Here is an 11,750-nt window from a genome sequence, read left to right on the forward strand (position 1 = left end):
CTGAAGGATCCGCTCTGACTTCCCGGGATAGGCCGCGACCCAGGGGCGAGGGGAGGCCGCTGCCACTCCCCTCGCCCTCTCCCCCACCTCCCCGGCCCCAAGCCACCCGGGAATCAAAAAAACGGGTCTAGTTACCAGAGAACAGAAACTTTACCGAACCGATGACACTATCCCCGACTCCCGCTTGCTGCCACGTCTTTCTTCTTGCTTGGCCGCTGCCGTCCGTCGTCCTCCCAGCAGCAGCAGCACCAGCAGAAAACCAAGACTGCCAGCGTCAAAGATGGCGCCCGGCTACAGGCTCCGCTCTAAGGCCCGGCCGGTAAAAGTGCCAGCACGACGCAGGGCGCGAGGGTTCTGGAAGATGTAGTTCCTCTATGAGGCGATGCCTAAGATGGCTGCTCCGGGTCACAGGGTCACGTGACGGGGGAGGCGCTGGGTCGGGGGAGTCCCTTCCCTTCAAAGGAATGCCTTGAAGCCGGCTTTCATAACGTTTTGTTTTTGTTTTTAAATCAAATGAGGTAATAAGCGGGAGGGCCGCAGGAACTGAAACTACCATTCAGTAAGCGCTCAATTTTTCTTACCAAAGTGTTTGCTTAATGAGTAAATCTCCCAAACCATGTATACATTTAATTTAGAAATAAACTGTACTTTTCCTAAGCATGCAATGTAGAATGATTTGTTAGTTTATTTTTACTTGAAGAAGTGAGGTTGGGCTTTGGGGGCGTTTCTTTGATTTCTTAAAGCAAATTTGTGTATTGGAAAAGTAATTCATGCTCGTGACAAAATCCAGAATTCAGGAGAGTTAGTTGGAGGTTGCAATCAGCAGTCTCATCCCCACTTCATTATTAACATTGTCCCTTATTTTCCCTTTTGAATGTTTTTACCTTTTCCCCCTGGTTATAAAAGTAATACACGTGGCCGGGCGCGGTGGCTCCCGACTGTAATTCCAGCACTTTGGGAGGCCTCGCAGGCGGATCACAAGGTCAAGAGATCGAGACCATCCTGGCCAACATGGTGAAACCTCATCTCTACCAAAAATACAAAAATTAGCTAGGCATGGTGGCACGCGCCTGTAGTCCCAACTACTCGAGAGGCTGAGGCAGGAGAATCGCTTGAACCTGGGAGGCAGAGGTTGCATTGAGCTGACATCGCACCACTGCACTCCAACCTGGTGACAGAGTAAGACTCCATCTCAAAAAAAAAAAAAAAAAAACACGTAAAAAACTTAATACACGTAAGTTTTTTTTAGAAACTTAATACAGAAATATATAGAGTAGAAAGTTAAAATCTCTATTAATCTCATTCTTGAGAAATAGCTCTCAACTTAACCATATATCCTTTCTGGCTTTTACACTGAAAATATACTTAAATATATTACACATATAATAGGAGACCAAGGTCCCCCTGGGGTAGTGGCTCAGCAGAACTCCAATTAGGTGGCAACATTTTACCTAACTTGGGTAAAGGATATAGTTATGCTACTAAGAAAGGAAACACTTGATGATAAAGCAGATGGGACTTCAGGCACCTTTTATTTCCTCGCGTGCTTGTTCTTCCAGCTGCCAGCTTGGTGGTGTGCGAGTCCCAGGCAGCCCGAGACTGGGAATTTATCAGAGCAGGGGGTCCTGAGCCTCCGCATATCTGGGCTTTTATCTCCTTTCAAAGTAAGAACCACAACTTTAGAATCTTAGCTCTAATCTCTGCCTTACATGACAATGCTCTGGCATTGCCATGTCAACAGACCTAATAAGCAAGTTCCTGGTAGCCAATTTCTTTTTTTCTTTCTTTTTCTTTTTCTTTTGTTTTGGTCTTCATTTTTTTGGTCTGTGTGACTCTTACTGGTAACCAATTTTTGTCTGTGCCATGACACCTAGGGCTTTTAAAATTTACCAGAGGGCTCTCCACATAGCTTAAGGGTTTTCCAACCTTGGACTTTCCAAGATGCAGTCCTGGCCTGACTAGTGTGCTATATATAGTTTATAGTTATATCATATTTCAGTAAACCTAAAGTATCATTGATTGTAAGATACACTTTTATTTTACAAGCCTCTAAGTGGAAGAAAAAAACCAACAACTGCCAATTAAACTGACAGGCCGGCCGGGCAGGGTGGCTCACGCCTCTAATCCCAGCACTTTGGGAGGTTGAGGCGGGCAAATCACAAGGTCAGGAGTTCGAGACTAGCCTGGCCAACATGGTGAAATCCCGCCTCTACTAAAAATACAAAAATTACCCCAGCACGATGGCACGCATCTGTAATCCCAGCTACTTGGAGGCTGAGGCAAGAGAATTGCTTGATCCTGGGAGGTGGAGGTTGCAGTGAGCTGAGATCACGCCATTGCACTCCAGCCTAGGTGACAGGCTAGGAAAGGATGTACATCTTAGAATGAATGAAAATATGAACAGGCTAAAACTATACATATTGTTTTGCAATTTGCTTTTTTCACTTTACAATATATCTTGAATATCTTTTAATGGTCATCAGCACTTAGAGGCCTACCATGTTCTTTTTTTTTTTTTTTGAGACGGAGTTTCACTCTTGTTTCCCAAGCTGGAGTGCAATGGCACAATCTCGGCTCAATGTAACCTCCGCCTTCCGGGTTCAAGCTATTCTTCTGCCTCAGCCTCCTGAGTAGCTGGGATTACAGGAATGCGCCACCATGCCAGGCTAATTTTGTATTTTTAGTAGAGGCAGGGTTTCTCCATGTTGGCCAGGCTGGTCTGGAACTCCTGACCTCACGTAATCTGCCCACCTCGGCCTACATTCTTTTTAATAGCTCCCATCCCGCTCTCTGTAAGCCTCTTTTTACAATTTATTTCACCAGTCCCTTACTGATGGAAACAATCAGGTTTCATTTTCCATTAGTATCTCTCAAGGGGGGAAAGAAAAAATAATAGAGTAATAAGGACATTGAAGAGGGCAAGCTGGGCAGGGGCTCACGCCTGTAATCCCAGCACTTTGGGAGGCCCAGGCCAGCAGATCACTAGAGGTCAGGAGGTGAAGACCAGCCTGGCCAACATGGCGAAAGCCTGTCTCTACTAAAAATACAAAATTAGCCGGGTGTGGTGGCACCCGCCTCTAATCCCAGCTACTCAGGAGTCTGAGGCAGGGAATCACCTGAACCCAGGAGGCAGAGTTTGCAGTGAGCCAAGATTGCGCCACTGCACTCCAACCTAGGCAACAGAGACAGACTGCATCTCACAAAAAAAAAAAAAAAAAAAAAAAGGCAGAAGAAAAAGCCTGACGCTGTTGCAGAGAGAGAAAACTAGTTGGGAAACCCTCTAAGAGTCAGGAGAGTGCACATGCCAACCATCCCCACCCCCCATATATACACACAGAATTCTCAGGGGTGGGGCTGGGCTTGCCCTTTGTATGTTATAAGTGGGGGTGAAGTATCTAAACCAAGGACACAATGCCAGATTCCCCCTACTCATACTGCCCTTCAAATTCTAAATGGATTTTAAACAGTCTCTAGACCTCGTCAGTGAGTGACAAAACCTTTTGGGACATTCAGTGTGTTTTTGCTTTGACGGCAAAAGTTTGGGAAAAAAATGCAAAATTATTGAGACAAAATTAGGTTCAAGAGAATCTTTATTTAGACTAGAAAAGGAAATCACAACAAATTACACATTAAAAAAAAAACAACAACTCTGTGGCTGGGCACAGTGCCTCATGCCTGTAATCCCAGCGCTATGGGAGGCCCAGGCCAGTGGATCACTTGAGCCCAGGAATTCAAGACCAGCCTGGGCAACATGGTAAAACCCCATGTCTACTAAAAATACAGAAATTAGCTGGATGTTGTGGTGTGCACCTATAATCCCAGCTATTTGGGAGACTGAGGCAGCAGAATCGCTTGAACCCGGGAGGTGGAGATTACAGTGAGCTGAGATTGTGTACCACTGCACTTCAGCCTGGGCGACAGAGTGAGACTCAGTCAAAAAAAAAGAAAAAATATATATATATGATTATTGTCAAATTTGGTACAGCTTCTATCAAGTTCCTTAGATATATATAAGCACTAAGACTTTATTGAATTATTATTGAATTATTTAATACCCTCTTGACCAGGGAAGAGCTACCATTTTTACTAAATCTATTATTTATTGCTATGTAACAAATCACCCGAAAATGTAGTGGCTTAACGAGCAAACATTTGTTATTTCACGTGTCTGTGGGTCAGGAATTCAGTAGCAGTTTGGCTGGGTGGTTCTGGCTCAGAGTCTCTAATGAGTTTGCAATCAAGTTGGCCAGGACTGCAGTCATCTGAAGGGTTGACTGGGGCTGGAAGATACATTTCCAAGTCAACTCATATAGCTGTTAACAGGAGATGAGACCTCAGTTTCTCACCCTGAGGGCCTCTCCGTAGGGCTGCTCAGGATATAGGCAACAAGCTTCTCCCAGAGTGAATGATGAGAGAAATATACTAAGATAGACACTATAAGCTGCAATGCCTTTTATGACCTAGCCTTGGGCATTACATACCACCATTTCTTCTGTATTCTATTGATCACACAGATTAACACTGGCATAATGTGGGAGGGGACTAAGCAAGGGCATGATAACAGGAGCCAGGGATCATTGGGGTCTTTCTTGGAGGCTTGCAACCATACCAGCTGTTGGTGATAACTGACTCTTCCATTTAAAATTTTAGATGTGGCCGGGCACAGTGACTCACGCCTGTAATCCCAGCACTTTTGGGAGGCTGAGGCGGGCAGATCACCTGATCGGGAGTTCAAGGCCAGCCTGCCAAACATGGTGAAACCCCGTCTCTACTAAAAATACGAAAATTAGCCGGGCCTGGTGGTGTGCGCCTGTAATCCCAGCTACCTAGGAGGCTGAGGCAGGAGAATCGCGGGAATCTGGGAGGCAGAGGCTGCAGTGAGCCAAGATCACGCCACTGCACTCCAGCCTGAGCGACAGAGCAAGACTCCATCTCAAAAAAACTTAAATAAAAAAATAAATAAAATTTTAGATGTGTGGCCAGGTGCAGTGGCTCACACCTATATTCCCAGCACTTTGGGAGGCCAAAGCAGGTGGATCACCTGAGGTCAGGAGTTCAAGACCAGCCTGGCCAACATGGTGAAACCCCCTCTCTACTAAAAATACAAAAATCAGCCGGGTGTGGTGGCATGCATCTGTAGTCCCAGCTACTTGGGAGGCTTAGGCAGGAGAATCGCTTGAACCCAGGAGGCAGAGGTTGCAGTAAGTCCAAGTCGCGCCACTGCACTCCAGCCTGGGTGACAGAGCGAGACTCCATCTCAAAAAAAAAAAAAAAAAAATCTTAGACGTGTGAAGAATTTTCCACAGACTAGCCTCTGATGCCATATGTTTCAAACCTTGTCACTCAATGATTTACATTCTTCCAGTGCCAGATGCTGTAGGGCAGGTTTAAAACAAAATGTGACCTCTGGCCCTGCAACATTGGGTCATAATGCTAGATGAGTCACTACAGTGGGCAATAGAGGTATTCTTGAAAACTATTTCTAGCCCCGTGAAAGTGACTATAAATCACATAAATATAACCCAAAATAATTACATCCCAACCCCGTTTTAGCCAGATCCCAAGATGCCCAATAAGGGGAAGGTACTAGAAAGGACAGCTGAGTGAAAAGAAACAGGGCTTTTAACCATTGTCATTAAAATCTTATTTTTGCAAGTTTTAGAATGACTGCATTGCTAAGGCCCTGCCCAGAGCCTTGAAGGGAGCTTGTGAAAGAAAGGTACCTGAAGGTTAAGCTTCATTATTTGCATAGCAGATCGGTAGTAGGATGTGTTGACTCTCATATAATCTGGATTCAAATCCTGACCTAGCCTTCACCCTGAGGCTCTAGTCAACCCTGCGGGCTTTACAAACTGAGGGTAGCCCTGTGTTTGTACTACCCGACATGAGAGATTGGAGTGGGAGAGAAATCACCATGTGAGTAGCTAGTCCCTTCCCCGACAGTGTTCATCACCACTATCCATCATCTTGCCTTTTTGTTGTTGTTATTGTTGTTTTTGCCTTCTTGCCTAGGCTGGAGTGCAATGGCGCGCTCTCAGCTCACTGCAAACTTTGCCTCGCAGGTACAAACGATTCTCCTGCCTCAGCCTCCCGAGTAGTTGAGATTATAGGCGCCTGCCACTACGCCCAACTAATTTTTTTTGTATTTTCAGTAGAGACGGGGTTTCACCATGTTGGCCAGGCTGGTCTTGAACTCCTGACCTCAGGTGATCTGCCCACCTTGGCCTCCCAAAGTGCTGGGATTACAGGTGTGAGCCATCGCGCCCAGTCTCATCTTGCCTCTTTTTATCTCTGCCTTTGGGTCTCAGCTGTCTGACATGTGTGAGAAGATAGTGACTAACAGAGCATTCTAGCGAGAAGCCTTAGACAGGAGTCACAAATAACCTACTAACTGCGGATGACACAATTTAAACTTCTTTCTCTGACTGTGAGATCTGAACTGGTATCATCAAAAATCAACCCTTCTAGGCCTGCCTTTCCCTTCCAATGCTTCCAATGCTTCCAATGCATCCTTTTGCTGTTTTATTTCCTCACACAGGATTTTTTACTTGGTCCTCAAATAACATTGTTTCATTCAATGTCATTTCATTAAAATGATGATGAGAAAAAGATAAATCAATTCCAGGCCGAGTACACTGTCTGGGTGGAGTTTACACATTTCCCTCGTGTCTGTGTGAGTTTTCTCCAGGTACTCCAGTTTCCTCCCACATCCCAAAGATGTGCAAATTAGGTGAACTGGTATGTCTAAATGATCCCAGTCTTAGTGAGTCTGGATGTGAGTGTACCCTGTGATGGAATAGCAGCAGCCTGTCCAGGTTTGGTTTCTGCTCTTCTCCCTGAGCTGCTGGGATAAGATCCAGCCACCAAGACCCTGAACTGGAATAACTGGGTAAATACTTAGCTTGTTCTTACTAATTTTTTTTTTTTTTTTTAGACAGAGTCTTGCTCTGTTACCCAGGCTGGAGTGCGGTGGCACAATCTCAGCTCACTCAACCTCCACCTCCTGGGTTCAAGTGTTTCTCCTGCCTCAGCATCCTGAGTAGCTGGGATTACAGATGCCTGCCATCATGCCCAGCTAATTTTTATATTTTTAGTAGAGATGGGTGTGATGGTTAATACTGAGTGTCAACTTGATTGGATTGAAGGATACAAACTATTGATCCTGGGTGTGTCTGTGAAGGTGTTGTCAAAGGACATTAACATTTGAATCAGTGAGGCCGGGAGCGGTGACTCACGCCTGTAATCCCAGCACTTTGGGAGGCCGAGGCTGGTGGATCACAAGGTCAGGAGATCGAGACCATCCTGGCTAACATAATGAAACCCCGTCTCTACTAAAAATACAAAAATTAGCCGGGTGTGGCGGCGTATGCTTGTAGTCCCAGCTGTTAGGGAGGCTGAGGCAGGAGAATGGCGTGAACTCGGGAGGCGCAACTTGCAGTGAGCCGAGATTGTGCCACTGCACTCCAGCCTGGGCGACAGAGCGAGACTCCGTCTCAAAAAAAAAAACCATTTGAATCACTGTGCTGGCCTGGGAAAGGCAGACCCACCCTTAGTCTGGGTGGGCACAATCTAATCAGCTGCCAGCATGGCTACAATATAAGCAGGCAGAAAAATGTGAAAAGAGAGACTGACCTAGCCTCCCAGCCTACACCTTTCTCCCTTGCTGGATGCTTCCTGCCCTCAAACATCGGACTCCAGTTTCTTCAGTTTTGGGACTCAGACTGGTTTTCCTTGCTCCTCAGCCTGCAGACACACTATTGTGGGACCTTGTGATGGTGTGAGTTAATACTTAATAAACTCCCCTTTATATGTGTATCTATTCCATTAGTTCTGTCCCTCTAGAGAACCCTGACTAATACAAGGGCATTTCACTATGTTGGCCAAGGCTGGTCTCGAACTCCTGACCTCAAGTGACCCACTGGCCTGAGCCTCCCAAAGTGCTGGGATTACAGGCATGAGCCACTGCTCCCGGCCTACTGACCTTTCTTAAATGTATCTATAACTCCCATTTATTTCAATGTTTAATATTGAATGTTTGATGTTCAATGTTTTGGTTTTTATTTAGAAGTTTGAGCCTGGGCAACACAGCAAGACCCTGTCTTTAAAAAAACAAAAAAAATACAAAATTTAGTGGGGCATGGTGATGCATACCCGTCGCCTCAGCTATTTGGGAGGGTGAGGCAGGATGATCACTTGAACCCAGGAATTTGAGGGTGCAATGAACTATGATCGTGATACTATACTCCAGCCTTGGTGACAGAGTGAGACTCCATCTCTAAAAAAATTAAAATTAAAAGAAATATGTTTGAGGACATTTATATGACCAGAAGTATGCTGTAGGAACTCAACTTTTGTTTATATCAGTTACCCTATAGTAAAATTGGTTTTGCTATCACTGTTTCACTTAAAGTTGAAGTTTCCAAGAACATAATGATAATATTAAATGAGAACCTTACTGTATGTAGGTTTTTGGTTTTTTTTTTTTTTTGATATGGAGTCTTGCTGTCACCCAGGCTGGAATGCAGTGGCGTGATCTTGGCTTACTGCAACCTTCTCCTCCCAGGTTCAAGTGATTCTCCTGCCTCAGCCTCTCGAGTAGCTGGTATTACAGGCACCTGCTACCACGCCTGGCTAATTTTTGTATATTTAGTAGAGATGAGGTTTTGCCATGTTGGCCAGGCTGGTTTTGAACTCCTGACCTCAAGTGATCTGCCTGCCTCGGTCTCCCAAAGTGCTGGGATTACAGTTTTTTTTTTTGAGATGGAGTTTCGCTCTTGTTGCCCGGGCTGGAGTGCAATGGCAGGATCTCAGCTCACCACAACCTCTGCCTCCCAGGTTCAAGCGATTCTCCTGCCTCGGCCTCCCAAGTAGCTGGGATTACAGGCATGAGCCACCATGCCCGGCTAATTTTGTATTTTTAGTAGAGACGGGGGTTCTCCATGTTGGTCAGGCTGGTCTCGAACACCTGACCTCAGGTGATCCGCCTGCCTTGGCCTCCCAAAGTGCTGGGATTATAGGTGTGAGCCACCGCTGAGGCAGCTGGCGTGATCCCAGGCTGTGGCGGCTGGACCATTTGAGGTCAGGAATTTGAGATCAGCCTGGCCAACATGGTGAAACCCTGTCTGTACTAAAAAAAAAAAAAAAAAAGCAAAAACTAATTGGGCATAGTGGCGTGTGCCTATAGTCCCAGCTACTCAGGAGGCTGAGGCAGGGGAATTGCTTGAACCCGGGAGGCAGAGGTTGCAGTGAGCTGAGATGGAGCACTGCACTCTAGCCTGAGCAACAGAGTGAAACTCCATCTCAAAAAAAAAAAGAGGTAATCAGTCCCTGTGTTGCTGCATCTTCTGATTTTTCAAGAAAAGCTAAGAATTCAGATTTTTAGTGAAAGTTTCTGATTTGTAAATTTAGCACTTAATTCAAACAGAACAACAAAATAATCATTTTGTGGACATGTGCACCCTTTACTTCAGTTCTAGCAGAGTTAGAAAGGAGGAGGTAGTCATTGGAAACTGGTGTTTCAGGAAGTACATTCTGAAGCAGGTGAGACTTGAGCTTAACCTTAACCTGGGCAGAGGTGAGAGGTAAGTGAAGAGGAGTGTGTTAGTGTTTTCACACTGCTGATAAAGACATACCTGAGACTGGGCACTTTAAAAGAAAGAAAGAGGTTTATTGGACTTACTCCAATATAAGGAAATTGTGGCTTGGGAGGCCTCACAATCATGGCAGAAGGTGAAAGGCACATCTCACATGGCAGGAGACAAGAGAAGAGAGCTTGTGCAGGGAAACTCCCCTTCTTAAAACTATCAGATCCCTTTAAAACTTTGCTATCATGAGAACATCACAGGAAAGACCTGCCCCCATGATTCAATTATGGGTCCCTCCCACAACATGTGGAAATACAAGATGAGATTTGGGTGGGACATAGCCAAACCACTTCAAGGAAGAAAGAAATTATATTATGGAGATCCCTGAAGGGACGATGGAGAAGAGCTCACAGGGTACAGGAGGAGAGGACATTGTAAAAGTAGGTTGGAGTTAGATTGTAGAGGGTTTTGAATGTTGAGAAGGCATCGGAATCATATTCCATTGGCACAGGAATTCCTGGAAGGCTTTGAAGTGGAGACAAAATGGTAGAAGATGTGACATTAGCAAAGTTGTGTTTCAGAAAGGCTGAACTAGTGGTGATGTTGGGCAGAAGTGACTGCAATAGTCAGTGAAAGCATCAATGAGTAGTCCCTCTTGGTCCTATCTGTTATCCCCTCTTTCTCTTACAGCTTAATTTATCCCACTCTAGTTGTTTCCCAAAGCCTAGTAACATACATGCATCCTATTCTATTATGCTCAATCTCGCGTTTCCCTCTGGCACTCCTAATTTCTCATCTTATCTTCCTTCCAATTTCCTTGACTGCTTTGTTGGCTCTCATACACTCTTTAATCTGTTTCATTTGGGTGTATGTTCTCATGGATTCCCTGAAATTACTGTGGTAAAGTCATTAGTTTTAAACTGAATAGATCCTTTTCAATTTTTATTTTTCTTCATGTTATTAGCCAGCATTTATTGATAGTTTATTATGTGCCAGCACTGTGTTAATAGCTTTATTTACATTATCTAATTTAATCCACACAATAACTTTATAAAATAAGTATGATTATTAACCCCTTCTTACAAATGTTTATAAACTTCTAGTGACTTGTTAAAAGTGTCATTGCTGGGAAGTGGCAAAGGAAAGTTGTAAACCCAGGTCTGTCCAACTACAAATCAATATGCAAAAATTTGACCTCATCCACCATTTTCTTTAAACTCCCCTCCCTTCATTTAAAAGACAAAATTCTTTCATTCTTTTTTTTTTTTTTTTGAGACAGAGTATCACTCTGTCACCCAGGCTGGAGTTCAGTGGCATGATCTCAGCTTACTGCAGTCTCCATCTCCCAGATTCAAGTGATTCTCATGCCTCAGCCCCTGAGTGGTTGGGACCACAGGCGCCTGCCATCACACCTGGTTAATTTTTGTATGTTTTGTAGAGACAGGGTTTTGCTGTGTTGGCCAGGCTGGTCTCAAACTCCTGGTCTCAAGTAATCTGCCTGCCTCAGCCTCCCAAAGTGCTGGGACTACAGGTGTGAGCCACTGTGCCCGGCCAAGACAAAATTCTATCCTGTTTTTTTTCCCCCAAACTCTCTGGCTGCTTATTCTCTAGTTCCTTGGCAGTTTCCTCTTTCTCCCCTCATTTAACTGTGTGTTGTTGTTGTTGTTGTTGAGACAGGATCTTGCTCTGTTGCCCAGGGTGGGGTGCGGTGGCATGATCTCGGCTCACTGCATCCTCAACCTTTTGCACTCAAGTGATCCTCCCACCTCAGCCTCCTGAGTAGCTGGGACTACATACAGGTGCACACCACCACGTCTGGCTAATTTTTGTATTTTTTCATAGAGATGGGGTTACACCATGTTGCTCAGGCTTTTCTCAAACCCCTGGCCTCAAGTGATCCACCTGCTTTGGCCTCCCAAAGTGCTGGGATTACAGGGGTGAGCTACCATGCCTGGCCCTTTGAAACATTTTCTAAGTCAAAGCAAGCAAGCAAGCAAGCAGGAGAGGCTATATTAATATCAGACAAATAGACTTCAGAACAAGAAATATTACCAGCAATAAAGAGGGGCATTAAATAATGACAAAGGAGTCAATTCACCAAGAAGCCATTAGCAATCCTAAATATGCATGCAACTAACAATACAGCTTCAAAACCCATGAAGGCTT

At 44.9% G+C, this 11,750-nt stretch overlaps 1 protein-coding gene across 1 annotated transcript in view; it reads right to left on the bottom strand.

Annotated features, from left to right (window-relative positions):
• The window catches only part of ZC3H11A (zinc finger CCCH-type containing 11A), a 55,887-nt gene extending 55,655 nt beyond the window's left edge, over positions 1-232 (bottom strand). Inside the window, 1 exon segment of the mRNA NM_001131382.1 lies at positions 136-232. The gene's annotated coding sequence lies outside the window, so the exon portion shown is untranslated.
• Positions 233-11,750: the final 11,518 nt, after the last annotated feature.

This window comes from Pongo abelii, chromosome 1 (assembly GCF_028885655.2).
Source record: "Pongo abelii isolate AG06213 chromosome 1, NHGRI_mPonAbe1-v2.0_pri, whole genome shotgun sequence".
Lineage (NCBI taxonomy): Eukaryota > Metazoa > Chordata > Mammalia > Primates > Hominidae > Pongo > Pongo abelii.